Raw genomic sequence first — 22,433 nt, 5'->3', positions numbered from 1 at the left:
CTATTCAGTGACTTGGGGAGCATCCTTATCAAATTCACAGATGACACCAAACTGGGAAGAGTAGCTAATACCCCAGAGAACAGGATCAAAATTCAAAATTTCCTGAATATACTTGAAAGTTGAGCCAAAGCTTAACAAAATGAAATTCAAGAGAGAGAAATGTAAGGTGGGTGGAAAAATGAAATGCACAGATATAGGATAGATATAGGACACCTGGCTGAATGAAACTACATGTGAAAGGGATCTAGGAGTCTAAGTAGACCACAAGTTGAACATGAGTCAACAGTGTGATGTGGCAGTTAAAAGGGCCAATGGGATTTTTTGCTGCATCAATAAAAGTATAGTGTCTAGATCAAGGGAAGTAATAGTTCCACTCTAATTTGCTCTGGTCAGTCCCCACCTGGAATATTGTGTCCAGTTCTGGGCACCACAATTCAAAAAGGACATTGAGAAACTGGAGCATGTCCAAAGGAGGGTGACTAAAATGGTAAAGGGTCTGGAAACCATGTCCTATGAGGAACGACTTAAGGAACTGGGAATGTTTAGCCTGGAGAAGAGGAGGTTAAGAGGTGATATGATAGCCCTGTTTAAATATTTGACGGGATGTGATACTGAGGAGAGAGCAAGCTTGTTTTCTGCTGCTCCAGAGACTAGGACCCAGAACAATGGATGCAAGCTACAGGAAAAGAGATTCCACCTCAACATTAGGAAGAAGTTCCTGACGGTCAGGGCTGTTCGACAACGGTCAGGGCTGTTCGACTGGATGGCCCTTGTGGTCTCTTCCAACTCTATAATTCTATGACTCTATGTAGTACATAGGAACATGGCTGGAGACATCTTCACTATCAAGCATTCTCAACCATTCACTAAATGGATATGTCAGTGGTGTGTGTGTGTGTGTGTGTAGGCAACAGATGGGTTTCAAGGGATGGGATCATTGCATAAGGCAGGCAGTAAAATTTTCCCTTCACAATAACCAAAAAAGTAAAACACATGTGTTGCGCTGGCATAGGTCAATAATAGGATGCCAGCCACTCTCTCACTGTATGTGCCACTACCATCAAAGGGACATTTGGAGACGATGCCTGAGAGGGTCTTTTCAGGGGCTGCTCCCAAACTGTGGAACTCCTTCCCACACAAAGTTAGGCTTGTCCCCCTCTGCTTTCATTCCACTGACAGGCAAATACTTTATTTAATACTTTGTAGTATTAGCTGGTTGTTGCATAAGGGTCTTGTAATGGTGGTGGTGTGCTTTTATTTTCATTGTTATACATTAAATTCTTTTAAAATGTTTCAAAGTAGTGCCTTTTTAATAGGATTGATTTTAAACTCTGTTTATTATGATTGGATTTTTTAAATCTTTGTTGTTAGCCCAAACAATAATGCTTACTTATGGCCCTAGCAGACAGGCTCAGCTGATAGTTTCAGTTAGCAGTAGTACTGTATCTGTTTACAGTGTTATATTTTTGTGTGCTTCTAGCATATGTTGCTTTTCTTTGGTGATATATATATATATATATATATATATATATATATAATTTAAATGAAAATTTAATTTAATTTAGGCACAGGACAGACTGCCCCAAAAGAGCAGCCTGCCCGCGGTCTAATTCCCTCCGGAGGGAAGCTGCAGCCACCAAACTGTGCGGCTTCTCTCAGGAGGAAAAAGAACATGGAAAAACTGGGTTCTTTTTGTGTCGCAGTGTAAGCGATGTGCGGTGCTGTACAGACACAGCACGACACTTATGTCACAATGGTGGCGCCTGTGTACATGGGACTCCGCCATTGTTACACCGCTGTGCCGTGCTAGGGCTGCCACATGTTCCCTAATCCTAAAATCAGCACCACCCCAGCACATTTGGGCAGTCTGTACCGCACCAATATTTAATTTTAAAACCTTAGAAACATATTTTGGTGTGTTTTTTTTTTTAAAAAAAAACCAGGAACAGAAAACCTTGATTTTAATGTCAGAAATAGGAATGCAGTGCTATCTCACAATACATTATCATTTAGGTACACACTGCATAGAAGGTTTTATTCATAAAATATGTATGGCTATGTAAGACAATGAAACATCAAGCACAATACAGACACAAAAATATATATGCACCATTATTCCTAATTAAAACTATGTGTACAAGAAGTAGTCATCTTAGAGTAATCCAGTATTGTTTCTCCTCCAGTTGCCCAGATGAGCAAAAATGGCTACAAAACCTTTAATCCTCTCATCAGCTTCAGCATCAATAGAAACATGAGCATGGCTATTGTAACATGTTTTGCCTAGCTTCTCTTCTCATATATTGGCCAAGAAGGGGAGCAGCCCCTGTCAGTGCTGAAATCCCAATAGACCATCTTTTCTGACAAGGAACGTAACATCTCAGACCAAATTTGTAGGCCTGTAAGTCTATCATTGCCATTTGTCTTCTATATAATTTTCAGCATCTTTGATGAAAAAGCAAGTGAAGTTTCGAAAGGTTGCATTGAAAGGCATACGCTGGAAGCCACACTGGAAGAAGCGGCACCATGCACTGGAAAAGTAACAGCACACACGACTATGGCATGCGCTGACACATACCACTGTGGGTATGAGCCCCATTATCTTTAATGAGTCTTGAGCATCCATGGAATTTCCTTTACGGGGGGGGGGGGGGAGGGGGGGGGGCAGAATGGATCTCCCGCGTAAGGGAAGGGAACACTGTAAATGTTATTGAAATAGATTGTTCAACACAGCACCAGAGCTCTCTGACAGAAAAAAGCTAAATATCTCACAAAACTACAATTCCATAGTACTGAGCCATGGCAGTTAAAGCAGTGGCAAACTGGATTATTTCTGCAGTGTAGATACAGCACATATTTACTATTCAATTTTCTGTCCATAATGCCTAATAAAAACATTTCTAATGAGACTGCAAAATCTATCTTTAATTTTTTTCTGAATTAACAGGTAAATCTTCGACTAATAATTTTTCCCTTTCTTAGAAGTCCACCACATATGGGGAAAAAAAAAAAGATCCTTGCTTATCTTGACAACCCTAGCATCAATCTGAGACATTGTTAGACATTTTGAGAACTTATTTGGTGTTAGATAGCATCTATATATCAACTTAGATATTTTTTTCTCTTTTAAATGGGCTACTCAAGTAAATTTTATGTGTTTGGTCCACATTTCCCTCCATACGTCTATTTGCACATTATGTCCAAAATACGATGGTGAAGGTATTCTGTTTTAGTTTTTTTTTTAAATAGACAGTCGATCATGTCAGCTCTTACCTGAAGTCTGAAGCAGTACAGCACAGACACAAGTTTGTAACTTCAGAGTAAAAAATAAACATGCATCAAGGAAAAACTAGGCCACCAGGCCAAACCCCAGGGACATACCAGGCCTGAAAGTCCAGTCAAACACCTTGTAGAAAGCACAAACCCAACACAAATGACTTCAAAAGAACACCAACCATTAATAGTGTCATTAAAAAAAATTCTACACATCTAGATTTATTCCACTGAGATACATGAGTAACAGCTGCACAAGTTGACTGAATACAGTCACATTCACAGTCCACATGTGCCAGGCTTTGCATAAATGAGCAGTTTCAGCAATTATGATTTGCCAAAAAAAAAGTCTTCAAAGCTGTCTCACGTTTAATAACAGATGTGACATCCCTATATTTAGGCTCTAATTTATTTCTATACTGGGCATCAGCATAAGGAAAACACATTGAAAGCACATTGAACATTTGCAAAATCCGTTTGCTCAGAATTTTTAAAAAAAAGAAATCTCAGGGCACATATTGGAGCCTGTGGCAGTCTGATTAAATTGTTAATAAATGATGAGAGAACAAATCCAGGCGTTGACCAAGGATCTGATTGACCTCTGTGTTGAACTATAAACAGAGTTTTACCTATGAGCTATGAACATTTCCCTTCATTTTGTTAAAAAAATTTAACAGATAACAATTCTGCCATATTTTCCTGTAATGAGGCGTACTCAATAAATATGCATATTAAACTTTGAAGCATAAGACAGGAAAGATGTCTGTTGCTACAGTCAAAAAAGTCATAATGGACAGGCTAGGGCTGCCAATGCAGCCTGGATACTTTGTCCATCTTGGAAAAGCCAACTCTCATTTCAAACTGTAAAACAGCAAAACACATTTTTAAAGCCTTCCACCTGTATGCAAACTGGAAAAAAAAATGGTAGCATGAGCTTTCATAGACTTAGGTCTACATCCTCAAAGGCATCTGAAGAAGTACACTAAAGCCTACAAAAGCTCATGCTGCCAACTTCTTTCTTTCAGATAGCCTCAAGGTCTGATTCTACAGGCTAACATGGCTATATCTCTGAATCCCACCTGTATCAACTAGTGCCAAAGAGCTTTTCCCCATAAAAAACCAATGCACTCGCCTTAACACTCTAACTCTGCTAATATTTCCATAGCATCATTGATCAGGGGCACTTCATGGTCTGATCAATGGGGTAAAATGGTAGGATGCAACATATCTATCTTTCACAGATCACAACCTCATGGTTTCATAGAAACTCAAGTAAATCATGACTCAATGACACGGTACACACTGCCCCAAAAGGGCAGGCTGGAGGTGTCCGTTTTAACTCCAGAGGGACGCTGCAGCAGCCAAACCACATGGCATCCCTCTGCAATAAAACGAACCCAGAAAAAACAGGTTCTTTTTAAGGAGCCTGGCACATGTCATGAGTGCACTATTGGTGCACTCATGACATAAGCGACACGCAGCAATGTCTGTACACTGCACGTCACTTACATCATCATGGCGGCACCCATGTGGATGGGACACCGTCATGATGCACGCCGCTTTTGGCCCATCTGTCCCAGGCCATAGTGAAAGTAAAGCTGTACCTGGGGTTGCCCATTTAGACTTCAGAGGCCCTATGTAATTATAGCAGGGTAACCAGATGTCATAACTGCAAAGGAGGACAAGGCACCATAAAATGTAGGGCACTCAAGATAAATGTAGGACATTACATAAATAAATATAAATATAATATATAATAAATATTAAAAAATAATATAATATAAATATTGGCATTTTAGTTAATAAAATGCCAAACATAAGCTAAACAACAACAACAACAACAATAATAATAATAATAATCTAATAGAGAGCCCATGTGGTATAGTGGTTGAACATAGGACTAGAATTCTGGGGACCAGGGTTTGAATCCCAGCCTGGCCATGAAGTCATACTCTCTCCGCCTCAGAGGATGGCACTGGCAAACCCCCTCTGAAGAAACTTGCCAAGAAAACCCCATAATAGGGTCACCTTCGGGTTGCCATAAGTTGGAAACTACTTGGAAGGAACACAACAACAACAACAAATATAAATGCAAAAGCATGCCTCTTAGTCATGCTCAAAATGGAGGACATTTTGGAATTCCTCCTGGACAGAAGGTTGACATGTCAGGAATGTCCTGGAAAAAGAGGATGCATGGATACCCTGAATTATAGTGCTATGAAATCCTCAGCTGGAAAATTATCCTCTGGTGCCCTGAACTAATCATACAAACTACAAGATTCCACATGATTCTGCCATGGCAGTTCAAGTGGTATCATAGTGCTATAAATGATGTGAAAGGACCCTAGCTATGGCTCCATATATTGGAAAGCCTCCCCTTATGAACTGTACACAAAAATCTCTTCAAGCAGAAAACAACTATGTTCAAGATAACTTTTATAGCTACAGTACTTAGATACGCCCTAGCTCATCCTCCCTAAATTAAATAACATTTTGCCTTCAAATTATCTTAATCAGAACTACTGCTGATTGCATATTTTTCCCTCTTCCAGTCTGCAGCATTTATATTCATAATTGACAAACTTTTATGTATGTCTGCTTTTAGAGATGGCAGGGCTATACTGTTTAGATTTCTGGGTTGAAGAAAAACTGATTCAGTTCATTTGCAGCCATAAAGAGAAGCATAATGACCTCCATGTGATGATGGTGTGTGTGTGTGTGTGTGCGCGCGCGCGCGCGCGCGCGTGTGCATGCAAATTTTTGCAGTGAAAAGCATGTTGGATTACTCTCCATTGTCACATTTTTAAAAGTTGCGCACGAAGACCCATTGATCCAACAACTAACATTCTTCTCACATGTGGCTGAATTAGAAACGTGTTTATGTTTATTGACTAAGTGAAGGAAGAAAGTTCATATAAAATCTATTAAATTCTGTTAAGAGCTTGGAACAGCCATTTATGTGCAATAAAATCCCATTTTCCTCAAGCTGCAACTCCATCAAATATCATTGCAACTGTGAGGGATAATGCCACTCCTTTGGTAGTTTAGCTGTAACTTTGGAAGTTGCTCTTTTAGATGAGAGGTGTGGAGTTGCTATATCACAGAGAGGGAATATCATATGGTGCTGGCTTATGCTGCTACTTCATGCTTTGATGTGAATATTGAGGCATCACCAAGGTGGATGGGCAGAGTGTGTTTTGTATCACAAGTTGGTTGCTTGTAGTATTCTGATTTTTAAAGTAATTAAAAAGCAGTGCTCAAATCAAATCAAATTTTATTTGTGCCATGCCAATGGCCATTGCAGTTTATACAAGTATAGTACAGGCCAACAAACTTAGCCAACATAAAAAGATACCAACACTAAAGCAGTCTTATGTAAAATATATATCCTTCATTCAGATGCATATATCAGCATACAACCAAAGTTTGTTTCCAAGTAAATAAAATCATTAAACTCATTTAATGATAAAATTGTACAATTTAATACTCAAAACTGCAGTGCTGGTAAAAGAAAACATTTTAGACTATAATTCCCAGAATCCTCTAGCTAACACAGCCATGCTAAAAAGTAACTATTTATTTTAAGAAATGGGAAGCCATGAGTGTATCCACACTGCAGAATTAAAGTAGTTTGACTAACTGCCATGACCCTGGGGTGCATCTACACTGTAAAATTACAGTTTGACATTACTTTAATTGCCATGGCTGCATCCTATAGAATCTTAGGATTTGTAGTTTTGTGAGGTACTAGTACTCTTTGGCTGTGAAGGTTAAATAATCTGTCAAATTATAAACTGAGGATTCCATAGGATGGAGCTATAGCATTTGAACGCTTGTCAAACTGCATTATTTCTACAGTGTAGAAAAATCCAGAATGCTGGGATTTCTAGTTTGCTGAGGAAAAAGAGCTCTCTGACAGACCAGGCTGACTATTTCACTAAACTACAAATCCCATCATTCTGGAGGATACAGTCATGGCAGTTAAAGTGGTGACAAACTGCTTTAATTCTACATTATGAATACTCTCCCAGATATTACTTTGAAAAATGAGAAAGCAATGAGTTCCTTTTTTAAAAAAATGGTTGTAGCTGTATGTCAACAAACTAAACGAGGAACTATAATTATAACTACTTTTGAAAAGTTATTTTCTAAGCTTTGATTCTATTGCAAGAGAACTTTTGGGTGCTATCAAATATTGGTTGTTGAATACCAGACTGTCAAAACTGAGACCTAATACAGCGTAATTGGTCCAGTATACATACTGCTTCCTGATATTTGCAACTGCATGCCAGTTGGCAGCAGCTGTCAAGACTTGATTGAAAGCATGGATAACATTGCAGATCCAATACTATCTAATACAAACTTCTACTACACATTAAGACCAATTCTCATTGCAATAACAGAGGTCAGCTATGGTCTGAGCAGGTGCACAGGCATTTTCCACCTCCAAATGGTGAGGCAAGGTGCTGGTGATATCACATCAGAATCTATCTGGTGGCTTACTTCAGTGCATGCTTTTTCCTAAAGACATATTATCTCCACATAGAAAGGAAGCATATCAAGGGAAATGATGGCTGCTCTGCAAACTATGGATGCCAAACAGTGATACTGAATAGCCACGTGTGGCTAACCTACTGGTCATTCCCACTTGGGCTATAACCCGCTTCCCGATTCGTTTCCACCCCACTGTTGCAATCAATTCCAAAAGGTCCCTCGTTCACACTACGAAAAGGGACCTTTTGTGGAATCGCTTTTGTGTTTGTCATGCTTGTTGTCCCCATTAGTTGGAAGATGAAGCAGTCCTGGAGCCGGTGCCCCCCCCCCCCGGAACCCCTTTGGAAGGCTGCAGCCCCGACTGGACCCTTTCCTTCCCCGCCGCCGAGGAGGAGGAGGAGCAGGAACTGACAGGGCTTGCCAGGTGGGATGGCAGGGCTGGAGCTCTTCCTGAGATCCTTGCAGGGCACCATGGGGTGCAGAGGAAGGGGAAAAGGTCCCCCAAGAAGCCCCCTCCCCTGTGTCTTTCCCTCTCCCGGTGGCCCTCACTGACCGAACCCCCTTCAGCTCTATGTCTTGATTACCTGGGGTGTAACAGTGAACAGTGACCAAATTATCAATGGGGAATTTAATTAGCTCAAGGTCACGAGAGGAGGCCTGTTACCACACCTCAGGGATCGCCCCTTCGATCTTTATACCAGGAACTAGAAATCCAGAAATGAGGCAGAGGCTCTAAGTACAATCAATGTCTCTTTTATTGGAAACAGGGATTCAAACATACAGGCACATACGCTCAGACATTCATACAAGACTCAGGAAATAACGTAGTAAATGTGGGATAGATATTAAGCTTTCTAATGGAAATACTCACCTTATGTAGAAGATCTATCTTCCAATTTGTGTATGTGGGTTGCAGGTCTGGTTTAGCAGACCAGTTAGAGAGAGACTGACTTTAAAACTGACATAGCTCTTGGCTGCCAGCAGTGAATGACTGGCTGCTCCTCCCCAAATTTGGGAGACCCTTTTAGGGATTAACTGGGTCTCCAGACAAAGGGTAATCAAAGGAGACTGTTTGATGTGTATTTCACATCTTCCCCCAAATGTTTCATCTCCCCAAGTTTCCGACAGAGCAGGGACCCAAATGGCTATGGAAAATGCCATTCTTTTGATTCAAATGGTTCCCCCTCAATCACAAAAAGAGACACTTCCTTGAGACACATGATAGCATCTTTCCTGATAGCACTTAGCAGCTCCTTGCATAATTTCATCATTTCCAGGGCTGGGAAAGGAAATTCGTTTACATATCAAAACCTATGGCTTCCCTTTTGTTTCAGTGGGAGATCACATGCTAGGGCCATATAGCTGCTCAGGTCAAGGTGCACTTTTGATATTAAGATGCAGGCCAGAGATTATAATTTAGATATATTAAAAAGGTGTAGATCAATGCCTATCATTTCGTAGATCAATGCCTATCAGGGGCTGCCAGTGGCGCTGCTGATGCTGTGTGAGCGTGCGGGTTCAGCAGGGACTCGGGGCAGCGGTGAAGAGGGAAGGAGGAGGAGGAGGAGGGAGCAAGAAGGCCAGGGAAGAGAGCAGACAGGAGGAGGAGGAGGAAGACAGAGACAAGGTTGGGGGGGATTAGGAGGAGGTGAATGGAAGCCCCCCCTTCTTAAAAAACTTTGTCGAAAAAGTGAAATATTGCTGAAGCAACCATTTTGCAAGTGGTTGCTTCAGCAATCTATTGATTTTTCAATAAAGTTTACTTTTAAAAAATAGAAAAAACCAGCACTGGTGGTGTCTCTGGGAACGGATGTTAAACACCCATCTGGCATTTGTCCATCCTTCAGAAAAAGAATCGATTCTGATCTTGCATTCCCACTTATTGGACATGCATCAGAATTGATTCTTCAGAAAAGAAACACCAAAAACCTACTATCAGGAATACCCGGAGTTTTTACGATTGCCCTGCTTTATTTCAACTGGAATTGATCCAATGAGGATCGGAAGCAATTTCTAGGGGAAATGAGGGTCATATACCCCACATCATGATTCGATGGAAATTGTAGTGGGAACAACCCTCTGGTGACCTTCAGATGATTCTGGACACAACTCCCAATCATTCTAATGATTTGCCATGCTGGTGCCATTTATGGGAGTTATAGTTCAAAACGTATTGAATGTAACAGATTGCTAACTGCAATCACAGAATATAGGCTGGATAGGTATCATCACTATCAACTAATCACTATCAAAACTCAGAATCATAAAAACCATAACTTCAGCCCATTAGCTACGATCACTTACTTTCATGTTACATTTTTGGCATGTAACTGTTTTATGTCTGCTGTAAGGGGGAAATTAACCCTTTAAGATTCATTTTTGAGCCTGTAAGTTTAAAGTTGTGGGGTCAGTTTATTTAACAACAGGACATACCCCAAACAAGCAGACAACCTTACACAGGATATACAGTCAAAAACATCCAATGGCAGTGACTGAGCAACAAAAGGCTGTGCGTGTCTGGGTTGTTTTCCTTCAAGTCAATTTGAACATACGACGATCCTAAGGTGAACCTATGATGGGGTTTTCTTGGCAGTATACACAAACTTAGCAGTAAGGGGCAAACACTATTTTCAGATTATTATTGTCACCCTTATTCCTTGTATTTTACACTGATATTTTAGCTGGTGTCCCTTTACAACAGAACATGTCACACAATATTTAGGACATGGCTCAACATTTTGTAACTTACCTTGACATCATCAAGAGCATATAACATTTTCTGTGCCTAAGCAGACATTTTCTTCAGCATTTTCTACCTTACTTCAGCCTTATGGTCACTGTCTGATCTTTCTCCTTTTTTTTCTTTACCAAAAGGGGGCAATATATGCCACCTGCCATTAAAGCTTTTAATGCTAAGGCATTTGCACAATTGCTGCATGCCTCTGCTATTTAGATTGGGGAAATAATATCAGAGATAGCCTGCAGGCTAAACTTTTGAGGGCTCTCCTTCAAATACACAGATGTGTTCCTAATATTGTTTTACTGCTAGAAATAAGGGAATGACATCTACTGACAAGGACTTGGATGGCAGTTAATTTTGGCTCAAGGTTAATATTTTTAAATTGGGCACAGGTTTACTTCTAAATCTCAGGATGGATACTTAAGCCACTGATCAAAGTTTGTTGCCCAAAAAGCTGCTTCTATTGATCTGTCATCATCCCTTCTTTTACTTCTGGGTTATGACACTACTCTCAAATCAGTAAAACAAAGACTGTGGGATATTGCTTTTTCTGATCTTCGAACTTGTTCATACTAATCCTGCTCACTGAACACATTGAGTATACAGTATGTCAGGCCTTTTCATCTAGCCAAGTATTTAAATAATTTGTCTGTTGTTAATTATCATAGACATTTCACTGAGGGCAGAGGTAATGCTTTGCCCTCCAAAATGCTTTGAATAGATTCGTTGGTGTCCCTTATACTGCAAGATTATGTCCCTGCAGTAATCAAAAAGTAGAATCCATGAAGTACAGTCTTTTGCCTTGTGGTTTCTGCAAGCAAACTCGACAACACACGATTAATCTATTATTGGCGAATCTACCAGGAAAATTGGCCCAATTCTATGTCAAATACTTATTAGAAGATAAGATTCCCAGTGTGACCTTGGCGGTTGCCAAGTTCTTGTCTGAGGTGGTTAGGATCAGAGAACAGCTAACTTCTGTACAAAGGGAAAATGTTTGAAATGAGCTCTCTGTACGAATTGACTAATTGTTCATTGTGCTTTTAATTTATTTTATATGTTGTAAATTGATTTTATTGGATCTCTGGACCATAATAAAGAATTGATTGATTGACTTTCTGACCTTTGCTGCCATCATTTGCTCCTTTAGTAAAACTGCAGATTGGCTCCCCGAAGGGGGAGAAAGCATCCAGCAGACATTGAGCTGTATAAAAACTTATAGTCACGATGCTCAGTGAAACTATACTGAGCTCTGACAACCTCATGATATTACTTATGCTGGAACAAAGAATATGGCCTGGCAGTCTATATAGCAGTTATGGATTTGTAACAGAGTTAAGGATTTGTAACTGTTCCATGTTCAGTAAGATAACATAGGGGCTGTACATACAGCCCCTAAGGGGCAGCAGAATGCCATCCGTTTCCTAGCTGGATTGAGGCCACAGCAACCTCACAACGTGGCCCCAATCTGGCCTTTCAAAGGTGCAAAAAGGAGCGGCAAAAAGAGGTACCATAGCCATATTGACCATAGCTGTATGGAACTCCTTTGGCTCTGTGTCGTATGGTGTGATATTGCTGCACACCATGTGGAGCGGTGTGTGGCATCAGGGCACCCTGGGGAGTGGAGTCGGGCAAGCGTCATAAGGACACTATGCCCTAACTCCGCCCCCATGCTGGCCTTAATGGCCAATGTGTACAGGGCCACAGTCTTAGTGTAAGGAAGGCTATATAAATGCTCCTCAAGCCCACCATAGCAGTAAGCAGCTGTGTGGAGCAACAGAGATCTGTTCAGCTGTCAATCAGGGTGCAAGAAGGAGGATATTTCTATCTGTTCTCACCAGTGAACAAGGTTGTGACAAGCCTTGTCCATCACAGCTTTGTTCTCTGTTGGGAGAGACTGGAAACATCCTCCTCCTTACATTCTGAGCATCAGCTGAACAGAACTCCTCTGCTTAGTGTGGCTGCTGGCTGTTAACATGCACTTTCAGCATCAAGCTAGGAGATGTTACTTTGTTATGCATGTGTAACTGAAGAGCTGTTGTGGCTTCCAGAAGGAGAAAGGAAGAGTCAGTCATAGCTCCACAATGCCTAGGTTCATCAGCTGAGGAAAGGCCCTTCCTCCATCCCAATTATCACTGCTGTGGCCTAAAAGGGAGAGAATAGCAACCAGTATCTGCTAAATGTAATCCTCTCTCCCCCTGCCATTCCCTTTTCATTGTATTTCCTATCTTTATAGCTTAAAGCCTGATGTCAGAGAATTATCACATCAACAACTGTAATCTGTACACTGATGGTGCTGTATAAATGGTAATGATAAGATGATGATGATGATGATGATGATGATGATGATGATGATGATGGAGGGCCAGAATACATCACAGTATACATCATAATGGAGAAGAGGGAACTGGGCCAAAAATGCAAGCTTTGGCAACATATGGTACCTAAAACAAACCATTCTGCCAAAGGGTTCTAAAATTCTCAAACCATGCACTTTGGGCACCTTATCAACTCATACAGCAATACACCAGTTATGGTAATTCTGTTTCAGAGTTGAATGAGGTTCTAGAGCTTTTCATCTTAATTTATGCAAACAGTACCCTGGTGAAACTGCATAATCCTATGGATCCCATCCATTAATTGTTGTTGCTGTGTGCCTTCAAGTTGTTTCTGTCTCATGGAGACTCTAAGGTGAACAGAACTTTCTTGGCATGTTTTTTCAGAGAGAGCTTGCCATCGCAATCCCCTGAGATTGAGAGTATGTGGCTTATCCAACATCACCCAGTGGGGTTGAGTAAGGACCCTAGGTTTCAGAGTTGTAGTCCAATGCTGAAACCACTACACCACGGTGGCTCTCCCCCTCACTAATAAGTAGTATCAATACTGCATTTGTATTAGACATGCAGAAAGAAAATTCAGAAACACTTGGGAAAGGTTTTTGAAAAATGTTTCCCAAGATTAAGGAAACCCTGATAAATAGAATCCTAGACAGGTGAGAATATTCACAGTTCAGGACTTATTCTGTGTGGGTATGTGTGTTTTTTTCCTTCAGAGGGTGGGGTTCATTCAAGAAGCAGCATTTTCTATACAGGAAAGACGTTCTGTGCAGACAACCATATTTTCTGCATGGAAGACAATATTTTTGCACAGAAAAATAACATTCCTGTACAGAATAATTACCCACCTGTGAATAAGTCAATGAAAATAGCACAGTTCATGACAACTTTCTTGCGGCAAGATGAGAATTGGTTTAAAAAATGTTCTTGCCTGTAAGAATGTACTTTACAAAAATTTACATCTCCAAATTCTATATTAATCTGGGCTTTCTGACACCCCACATTCATGTTTATTTTCCTTGCATAGCCTGCTGCTACAACCTAACTGAACTGGGCACTAGATTTCTGGTAATTAATGTATATGGAAGAAAAGCCTGGGATATATTTTTGGTGGTGGTGGTTATTGTTGTATATTTCGGAAGCACAGTGAAAGCTGAAGCAGGGAAATAGCTATAATAGTACAGAGTGACTTGAAGAAGTGCGAAGAAGGGCTGGATCCTCATTTCTTATGACTAATGTAAGGAGAATTGCTGGAGCTGAACTTTAGTATAGCCCCATTTAATATGATTTATGCTTTTAATTTCTTTAACGTCTCTAAATTGTAAATTAATGGGACATAGGTGCCTTTTAGTATTACTGTACCTGAACATAAGCTTGGAGGATTTAACTAAATGCTTTTATTTTGTAAAGGGGAAAAATGGTTTGGAGTTTTTATCTCTGAGAGCAATCCACACGTTGGGTAAACTGATCAATTGCTGACTAGCTCCATTCAGGCTGGCTCGTTTTGTCTTCCCTCCGGATTTCATCCATCACACTGGCTTTCCTTGTCAACACAACCAATGAACATCCACTTGCTAATGAAGAGCCACAAATGTTTGGAAACAAATGCAGTTCATTAGGAAGAAAGATAGCCTAGCTGGTTAGGTGGGAGTAGTCTGTGTGCACACTCACACAAATACACACATGTGAAGAAAGAATTGCTTGGATGATATCCTACCAAACCTTGACAGTTCAGCCTACACACACCTGCTACAGATGGCAGTGTCTGGATTATATGCATAAAGGAAGTTGCTGAGCCACACATCTGCCTGAAATCTATGTTTTGTGATTATATGTTCTATAATAGGTTAGAAATAGGTTCTACAGTGTAGCCTTTCAGGATTTGGGTTAAAATAAGGCCTGTGCAAGGTTTCAAGGGAAGATAGCTAGTTAGTGATCCACAGGCCCCCGGCTCCCATTCTCAGAGGTTATTTAGATGTTGATTTTCTTAGCGTGACAATAATCTCACTCATGCATTTTGGTTTTTGTTTATTCAGACTATGGAATCACATCAATGCACATCTCTGTGAGTTTGGTTGCTTTCACATGCAAGCATTTGAATAAAGATGGAGTCATGCCCTTTTGGGGCATGCAGCATTTTATCCCAGGTCTGTTTGGATCTATTCTCATTGGCTAGTCACATTACAAAAAACTCAGGTAAAAACCTGATATTGATTATCCTGGGATAATTGGGGAGGGGGGTTGAGAGCCCCTCCCAAAAACTCAGTCAGGTGCTTTCGGGATACATGTGAACAATGGAGATTTAACCATAATTCATCCTGGATTATTGTCACAGTGTAAATAGCCCTATAGACAGTCTGCTGAGGCTGTCTCTTTAGCATATCTGCCACTGTTCTACTAAGAAATGGGAACAGATGGAGGAAACACAAAACCATTGAGGCAATAAGCACATAAGATTATTCCCCATCCTAACTGGTGTGCTCCAGAGGGGCATGGTGGGCTAGACTGGTGTAACTCCAGGCCACAATTAGTGACCATCAAAGAAGTGCTGCAGGCAGCCTCTGTCGTACCCAAGGACACCTTCAACGGAAGGCAGGAGGATGATATCTTTCTTTTCTAATTGAACAGGACAGTTAATTGATCATGGAGGTTTTGTTGGAGATTCTGTTACCATGAAAATGCATGTCTATGTCGCTCAGGAATATGTGTTGCTTAACAGCGCTACTTAAAGGGAAAGTCCATTAACACTGCAATGTGATTCCCTGACACTATCATTTTTGAATGGAACTTCTTTAGTTCTCATATTATGCTAACCCAGTAACATAGTAACAAGGCAAAAAAAAAAAAAAAAAACCTCAAGCATTTAGCCAGATGCCATCTTCACTTTGTATTCTGTCCTGCTGACAAAGTCAGAATAACAATTTCATAACAGATACAAATGCTCACAGTGGTTTGGCCAGGGCTTGCTCAACATGTTTTGCTGCCTCAGGCAAAGGACAATATGCCTCCCCATATCACATACAGAAGGAATTGACCTGGCAGTTGGATTTTACTGCAACATTAGTGACTGGAAAGTGTCTTTCAATGCACCTCCGGGCAGCAGGCTAGTTTAGCAGCTTTAAACAGGACAGGCTATTGGCGCAGAGACCTCTGTCTCATACTCTCCAACATTTCACTGATGAAAACCAGGGCACATATGGCCAAGAACCATCAAAGTGTGGGCAAGATGGCAAAAGTTATTAATGAAGTAGAACACAGAAACTAGGAGAGGCTGTGGCAGTTTACTTGTTTCTGAGTCAGGGAAGGGCAAGATTCTGTCCCCTCCTCTCCTCTCTCCTCCACTGTGTTTTGCACTTTGAATTCACTTGTCCGCAACTGAAAGAGGCTGAGGACAACGGGAGAAAGAGAGGGGAAAGGCGAGAGAAACACAGACATTTTAAAATGAACGGAAAAAGCTGGGTGACAGAAGATTAATCAAGACTGCCCCTGCCAAATCAGGACAGTTAGAGACAGTTTGCTAAGAGCCTGCTGAGCGAAATATCCCACACTTCTCTGCCTACGAAATGTGGGGGAAAGCCAGAAAGTTCAGGAAAATAGTCAGTAGGCTCTCAGCTCCTCTTACTTCATGCAATTGTCCAACTTTATTTAACAGTATAGCTGGCCATGGGTGTGGTTTTATAGACATTATAAAATCAAACAAAACTCATCAGCAGACAGATTAAAAAGGTGGATAATGGTGTGTAATTCTTAAAATAGATGTAATCAGTAGGGAACAACTCTTGAAGCTTTAGACAAAGCAAGTGGTGGAAAGGAGTTAATTAATAGAACATAAGAATAAAGAAAATAATCCCTGGACTGAACACTCCATTTCTAAATAGCAACTACATGCTCTCAAGAAGCCCAGTACCAATATGATAAACTTTCTCTGTTTTTGATTCCCAGCATATGGCAGGAAGCATGCTACTGAGTACAGGAGTTTCAAAAGCTTCCATGGCCTTGCTGGCTCACAGATACTGGAAGTCCCTATCCTCCATGAACTTGTCCATTACTGCTTCTGCTGTTACTATTACTACTGCTGCTGCTTCAGCTATCTAAACTTTCAGATTATATTTTGTTCATTAACAATGCATTGATAAATCAGTTGGCTCAATTCATAACGACCTGCTAGTTACATTTCATCCTTTGATGCCAAGCTCTGTTTCCATGAACCTTTGCCATAGTTTACAAGGAGAGGACACTCTTTGCATCAAAAAGTCACAAGGTCCAATATCAAGGAACTGCAATTGAAGTCTCTCCAGCAAGGCTGTGGAAAAGCTCCAGCTGGTATCTGGGGGAGCAGCTGGCAGTCTAAAGAGTCACTACCAGACTAGAAGGATCTATAATCTTTCTCCAACGCCTATTTAAATTTGTAGTACATCAGTTTCTAATAGATCTGATAAATGCTCATTTTTCCTTCCATCAAATATGTGAGATTTCATATATACATGACAGCTGGTATCATGTTAGTGACTTACAATGGCAGTGAGTCCAACTTACAACATCATAAGCCCTTTTTTGTCAATGTGGAAATTGTCTCACTGTGTCACTGGGAGAATTTCAGAAAAACTGAAAAAATGCAAAATTAGCATTTGTTTACAGATTGAAAGTCACTTTGTTACGTTAGGAACATAAAATATGACAACGTATAATTTGATTTGGCATAAATATACAATTGGTATATTAAAATACACTGTATTCAAACAATTATTACAAACAGAATTTAGTTTTATTTTTTTTAAAAAAATATTTGTAACAAATGGAGTGATAATCTCCTGAACTTTGGATTTGCTAGTTTATGTGGAGCATGGAAAAACTAAAAATAAAAAAACACAGAAGAAATCATCAACATTAGTAACAAAAAATATTTATATTTCTTTTCCATGGTATCAAATAGACATAAAGCACCCCATTCCCATAAAAATAATTGAAGGGGGGAAAAGTGTGGAAGGGAGGAGGAGGGACTAAGAATTAATGAATAGGCAAGAAATTTAATCAGACTCATTTTCTGAGCTTTTGGCATGTACAGACTGCCCAAAAAGGGCAGCTTGCCGGCAGCCTAATTTCCTCCAAAGAGAAGCCACAGCTGCCAAACCTTCTGGAGGAAAAAGAACCCGGGAAAACTGGGTTCTTTTCCCGCTACCATTGTTACATCGTGAGTGCGCCAATGGCACACTCGTGATGAAACTGGCATGGCATCTGTTACATCACAATGGCGGTGCCCGTGTACACGGGGTTCCACCATTGTAGCGTCGCCAGTCCATGCTAGGGTTAGGGACCACTGCACTCATTGCTCAGAGCAGGTAGCAAGCAGCACTGACCCTTTAAAAAATGGCAGTGGTTGCCACCCACCCAAATCCAGCCCAATTCCAAAAACACCAAGGACATGCTAGAGTTTCCTGGAAGTTCTGGAGTAATTGGCAAGTTTTCTTAAATCAGATTAAAGGCTAATTAAAGTCATTTTGCTGCGGATCTGGCCATATGTCATCTGGACTGATCACACCAGGTTCAGGGTGAGTACAGTCCCCCCACTTGTGTAGATGTGCCTTTGGAGAGGCTTCCATGGTGATAAGTGCAAATATACATAATGCAGAGCTAGCCCTTCTGATCTAAATAACAAATCTTTCTCTCCCCAAGCAACTGTGGCCCTGGGCATGGGTGGGAGACACAGAGCTACTTCATATCCCACATTATTAGAAAAGTTAAGCCTAGCCTTTGGCATTGTAAGCATGCACTTCAGATGCAGACATCAGCCTTATTCCAACTTTTAGCCCCCAGGGCTATCTGGCTGTGAGGGCGATCTGGCTACAACATCTGTCACCCCATTGATCGCCAGGGTTGATTCCAACTTTTAGACCCCAGTTAGAGTGGATCTGATGAATCAATGGGCTGTTGGAAAATTCTTAATATTTTAAATAAAGATCTTAGCTGTGTTGCTGTTACACATCTGTAACCTAAAGTTTTGTATCTATGACTGCTTTGTATTCTAACATGACTAACATGACACTATTGCTATAATTGTAAATGCCCTTCCAAACTTACTTAACTAGGCAACAAGAGATGGAAGAATCCAAAATAGGAAAAAATCTCATGATAGATAACCTCCCCCTATAAAGATGAGGTGAAAAATGAAATTATTATTTACATTGCTAGAAAGCATGGCTTTATAACATTAGCCTGCATCCTTGATCATTTTTATTCCAAGATATTAGAAAGAATGCCTGTGCTAAGCAGACACACACTCCAACTATCATACCAGCATTACAGATGCCATGGATGTAATACAGTACTGCAGGAGAATCATACAGGGGAACTATTTAACTAGAATAAGCCAAAATACCATCTTAAATGTAACGCTTCAATGAGATACTCCACAATTAATTTATTATGGAAACACCTAGGGAACAGAAGAGAGAGAAGGTCTAAGATCTGGGCCTTTTTGCTCTCGCAACTGTACACAAATAACCCAAACATAATTTCTGCTCCAGAGGATTTCTGCATATAAGATGCAGCAACATAACACCAGTGTGATAAAATAAACAGATGGAAGGGGAGCATAAGGTAACCAAGAGGCAATTATGATTAACGTTCTGAGCAGTCACACAACAACAGATGCTGAGGCATCACTCTTACAGATGAAGATGAAATGGCACAAGAATGGTACAAGGACAGCCCATCATATAATACCTCTTCCATTGACAATTCTTTGTTGATATTGTGTATTGCAGACTACATGGGATTGTATATATTGGAGGGTCAGTAATTTGTTTTAAATTATGCATTAATTCTTGCTCTGTTTTGTGCTATGCTTATGTATTGGAAAAAGAAAATATTTCAGGTTCCATTTGCCTTATAACCTGGTCAGACATCTCCCTGACTCCATTTCTGAATCTTAGAAGAGAAGCAAGGCCCACAGGGATACAAAGATATCCCCTAAATAAATTCCAGTACTTTGTCTAAAACTCCTGCAGTTTTTAGAAGTTTGACACACAACAATCCCTTGCTGGCAAATTTGTGTCTAATTTCACTTTGTGCAAAATTTGGAGGGCATCTCTAGATGAGGGTGATGACAATGGAGATCAAGATGTCAAAGCACAAACAGAAGAGTATATGAGATGTATAGACATTGCCCTTTCAGCTGGGACCTTAATAATAAGTCTATTACATTCTCTTGCATTATCGTATAGTCTTAAACATATTAGGATTCCAGTCTTGAATTCATACCTTCTACATCTACACTCTCTTGAAAACAGATCTGAACTGTAACTCTCACTGTTCCTTCAGATGACTCCACTCATTCTCAGAAATGTCATCACATAACTTAATCTGAATGCAGCAGTGTGACATTATGCACTGGGAGTTTTAATCCAAACATTCTCTACCTTTTCCAAGTTATGATAACAGACGTCATACACATGCACACACACACACACACACACACACACACACACACGAAGGGCAAGGGGGTTGTGCATATGTCAGACATGTATTTGCATTTACCATCACTGCAAAGAAGCCATTTGCACCCTTTTCATGTGCATGCTGAGATAGACACCTGTTTCTTTTTATGCCCATATGGCTTCATCGCACTGATGTCATTTGTGACGGACATATGCATCACAATGCAAGGGTCTTGGCTGGCAAGGAAGATTCTGCACCCTCCTTATTTGTTAATGTGAGTATGATGAAGGATCTGTCCTTTTTAAATACCCCTGATCCATTTCAGTTGAATGTTATTCTTCTAATCCAGGGCCATGAAACTGGAGGGGGATGGCATGCAAACAAAGAAACACCAGCTGGATGGATCTTTGGTTCTGAAAAGTAGGGATGCGGTTCTTCACTAAATTAGTTCTTGAAGGAAAAAAAACCAAGTAATTTAAGGAATTTGCTTTATGATGCAAGAAAGTATTCAAAAAGTGTGAAGTATTCAAAGATTATTCACAGTTCAGAACTGGTTAATTGCTGTCAATCTGACTGATTTTTGGTGACCCTATGAAGGAGAGACCTCCCAAGTCACCCTGTTACCAAAAGCCCTGTTTAGGTATTGCAGACACAGGGCCATGGGTTCCTTGAGTCTATCCACCTGTAGTGTGATTTTCCTTTTATCCTGTTGCCTTCTGCCTATCAAGCATTATCATCTTTTCTAATGATTCATGTTTTCTCATGATATGTCCAAAATATAACAAGTCTCAGCTTAATTATCATGCCTTCAAGTGACAGTTCCTGCTCAATTTGCTCTTACATCCATTTGTTTGTCTTTTGGTCATTCCATGGTATCCATAGAACTTCCCCAACACCACATTTCAAAAATGAGTTGTATTCTTATCAGGGTTTTCACTGTCCAACTTTCACAACCATAAAAATGGGAAATGTAATGCCATAGACAATCCTAAATTTGATATTTAATTATGAATCTTTATACTTCAGAATCTTCTCTAATTCCTTCATAGCTTTCCTTCCAAGTCCTGTTCTTCTGATTTCTTAGCTACAGTGCCCATTATGATTTGTGGAATTTTAAAAACTGTTTAAATGTCTTCACTATCTACTTTCATTTATTCAGTCACCTCTGGCTGGGCCAACATGATAGCATGGTTTGAGTATGACCCTGGCGACCAGAGTTAAATCCCAGTTCAGTCATGGAAACTCACTAGATGACCTTGAGCAAATCACACTCTCTCAGCCTCAGAAACAGACAAAGGCAAATCCCCTCTGAACAGATGTTGCTAAGAAAACCTCAAGATTGTTTGCCTTATGGGCACCATAAGTCAGAAACATGGTAATGTACATCTGTACATGGTAATTGGGAATACAATGGCCTGAACGATTCTGACTCTAGTCCTCAGTTGTATGTCTTTGCTCTTCAGTATCTTTTCCAGTTTTGCAGGATCTGGGCAAGGCAGTGGAGGATAGGGATTCTTGGAGATGTCTCATCCACAGGGTCGCCATGATTCAGAACCAATTCAAGGGCAGCTAATAACAACAGATAGACTGATTTTCTTCTGAAATTATTTGTTGCATGCTATTGTCCAACATATCTTTGCAATATGATCCTTAGTGCCTCTTCCTGTTCTGAATCTAGCTTAGATGTGTATAGCATTTCTAGTTCTATATAAGATAAAAGTCTATGTTGTAAAATTTTGATCATCACTTTGCTTACACAATAATAATAATAATAGGATTTATTTATATACCGCCCAATCACTGGGAATCCGAGCGGTTCACAACAGAGGGGATAATAGACGGTTCCCTGCCCTCAGGCTTACAATCTAAAAAGACACAAAACAAAAGGAGAAGGGAATGGTGAGGGAAGGAGGGGATCAGGTCCAGCAGTTCTTCTCTCCCTCTGAGGCCTGGACCAAGGCAGATGGACCGGAGGGAGGGCTTGTCTTCTTCCAGGCAGGCCTAGTGGAGCTAGCCTGCCTCTCTCTCCCTCAAGATGGTAGCTGAAGGGAGGGCTTGTCTTCTTCCAGGCAGACAGTTGGAGCTAGCCTGCCTCTCTCTCCCTCAAGATGGAGGATGAAGGGAGGGGTTGTCTTCTTCCAGGCAGGCCTGGTGGA

General features: G+C 40.5%; 1 protein-coding gene across 1 annotated transcript in view; it reads right to left on the bottom strand.

Annotated features, from left to right (window-relative positions):
- LOC149305338 (uncharacterized) overlaps positions 1-22,433 on the bottom strand; it is a 148,092-nt gene that overhangs the window by 110,147 nt on the left and 15,512 nt on the right. The gene's annotated exons all lie outside the window — the stretch shown is intronic.

Source organism: Sceloporus occidentalis, unplaced genomic scaffold, assembly GCF_023333645.1.
Source record: "Sceloporus occidentalis isolate IW3139 unplaced genomic scaffold, rSceOcc1.0.p SCAF_12, whole genome shotgun sequence".
Lineage (NCBI taxonomy): Eukaryota > Metazoa > Chordata > Lepidosauria > Squamata > Phrynosomatidae > Sceloporus > Sceloporus occidentalis.
The sequence above is the reverse complement of the archived record's forward strand: the minus strand, read 5'-3'. Positions and strand labels throughout refer to the sequence as shown.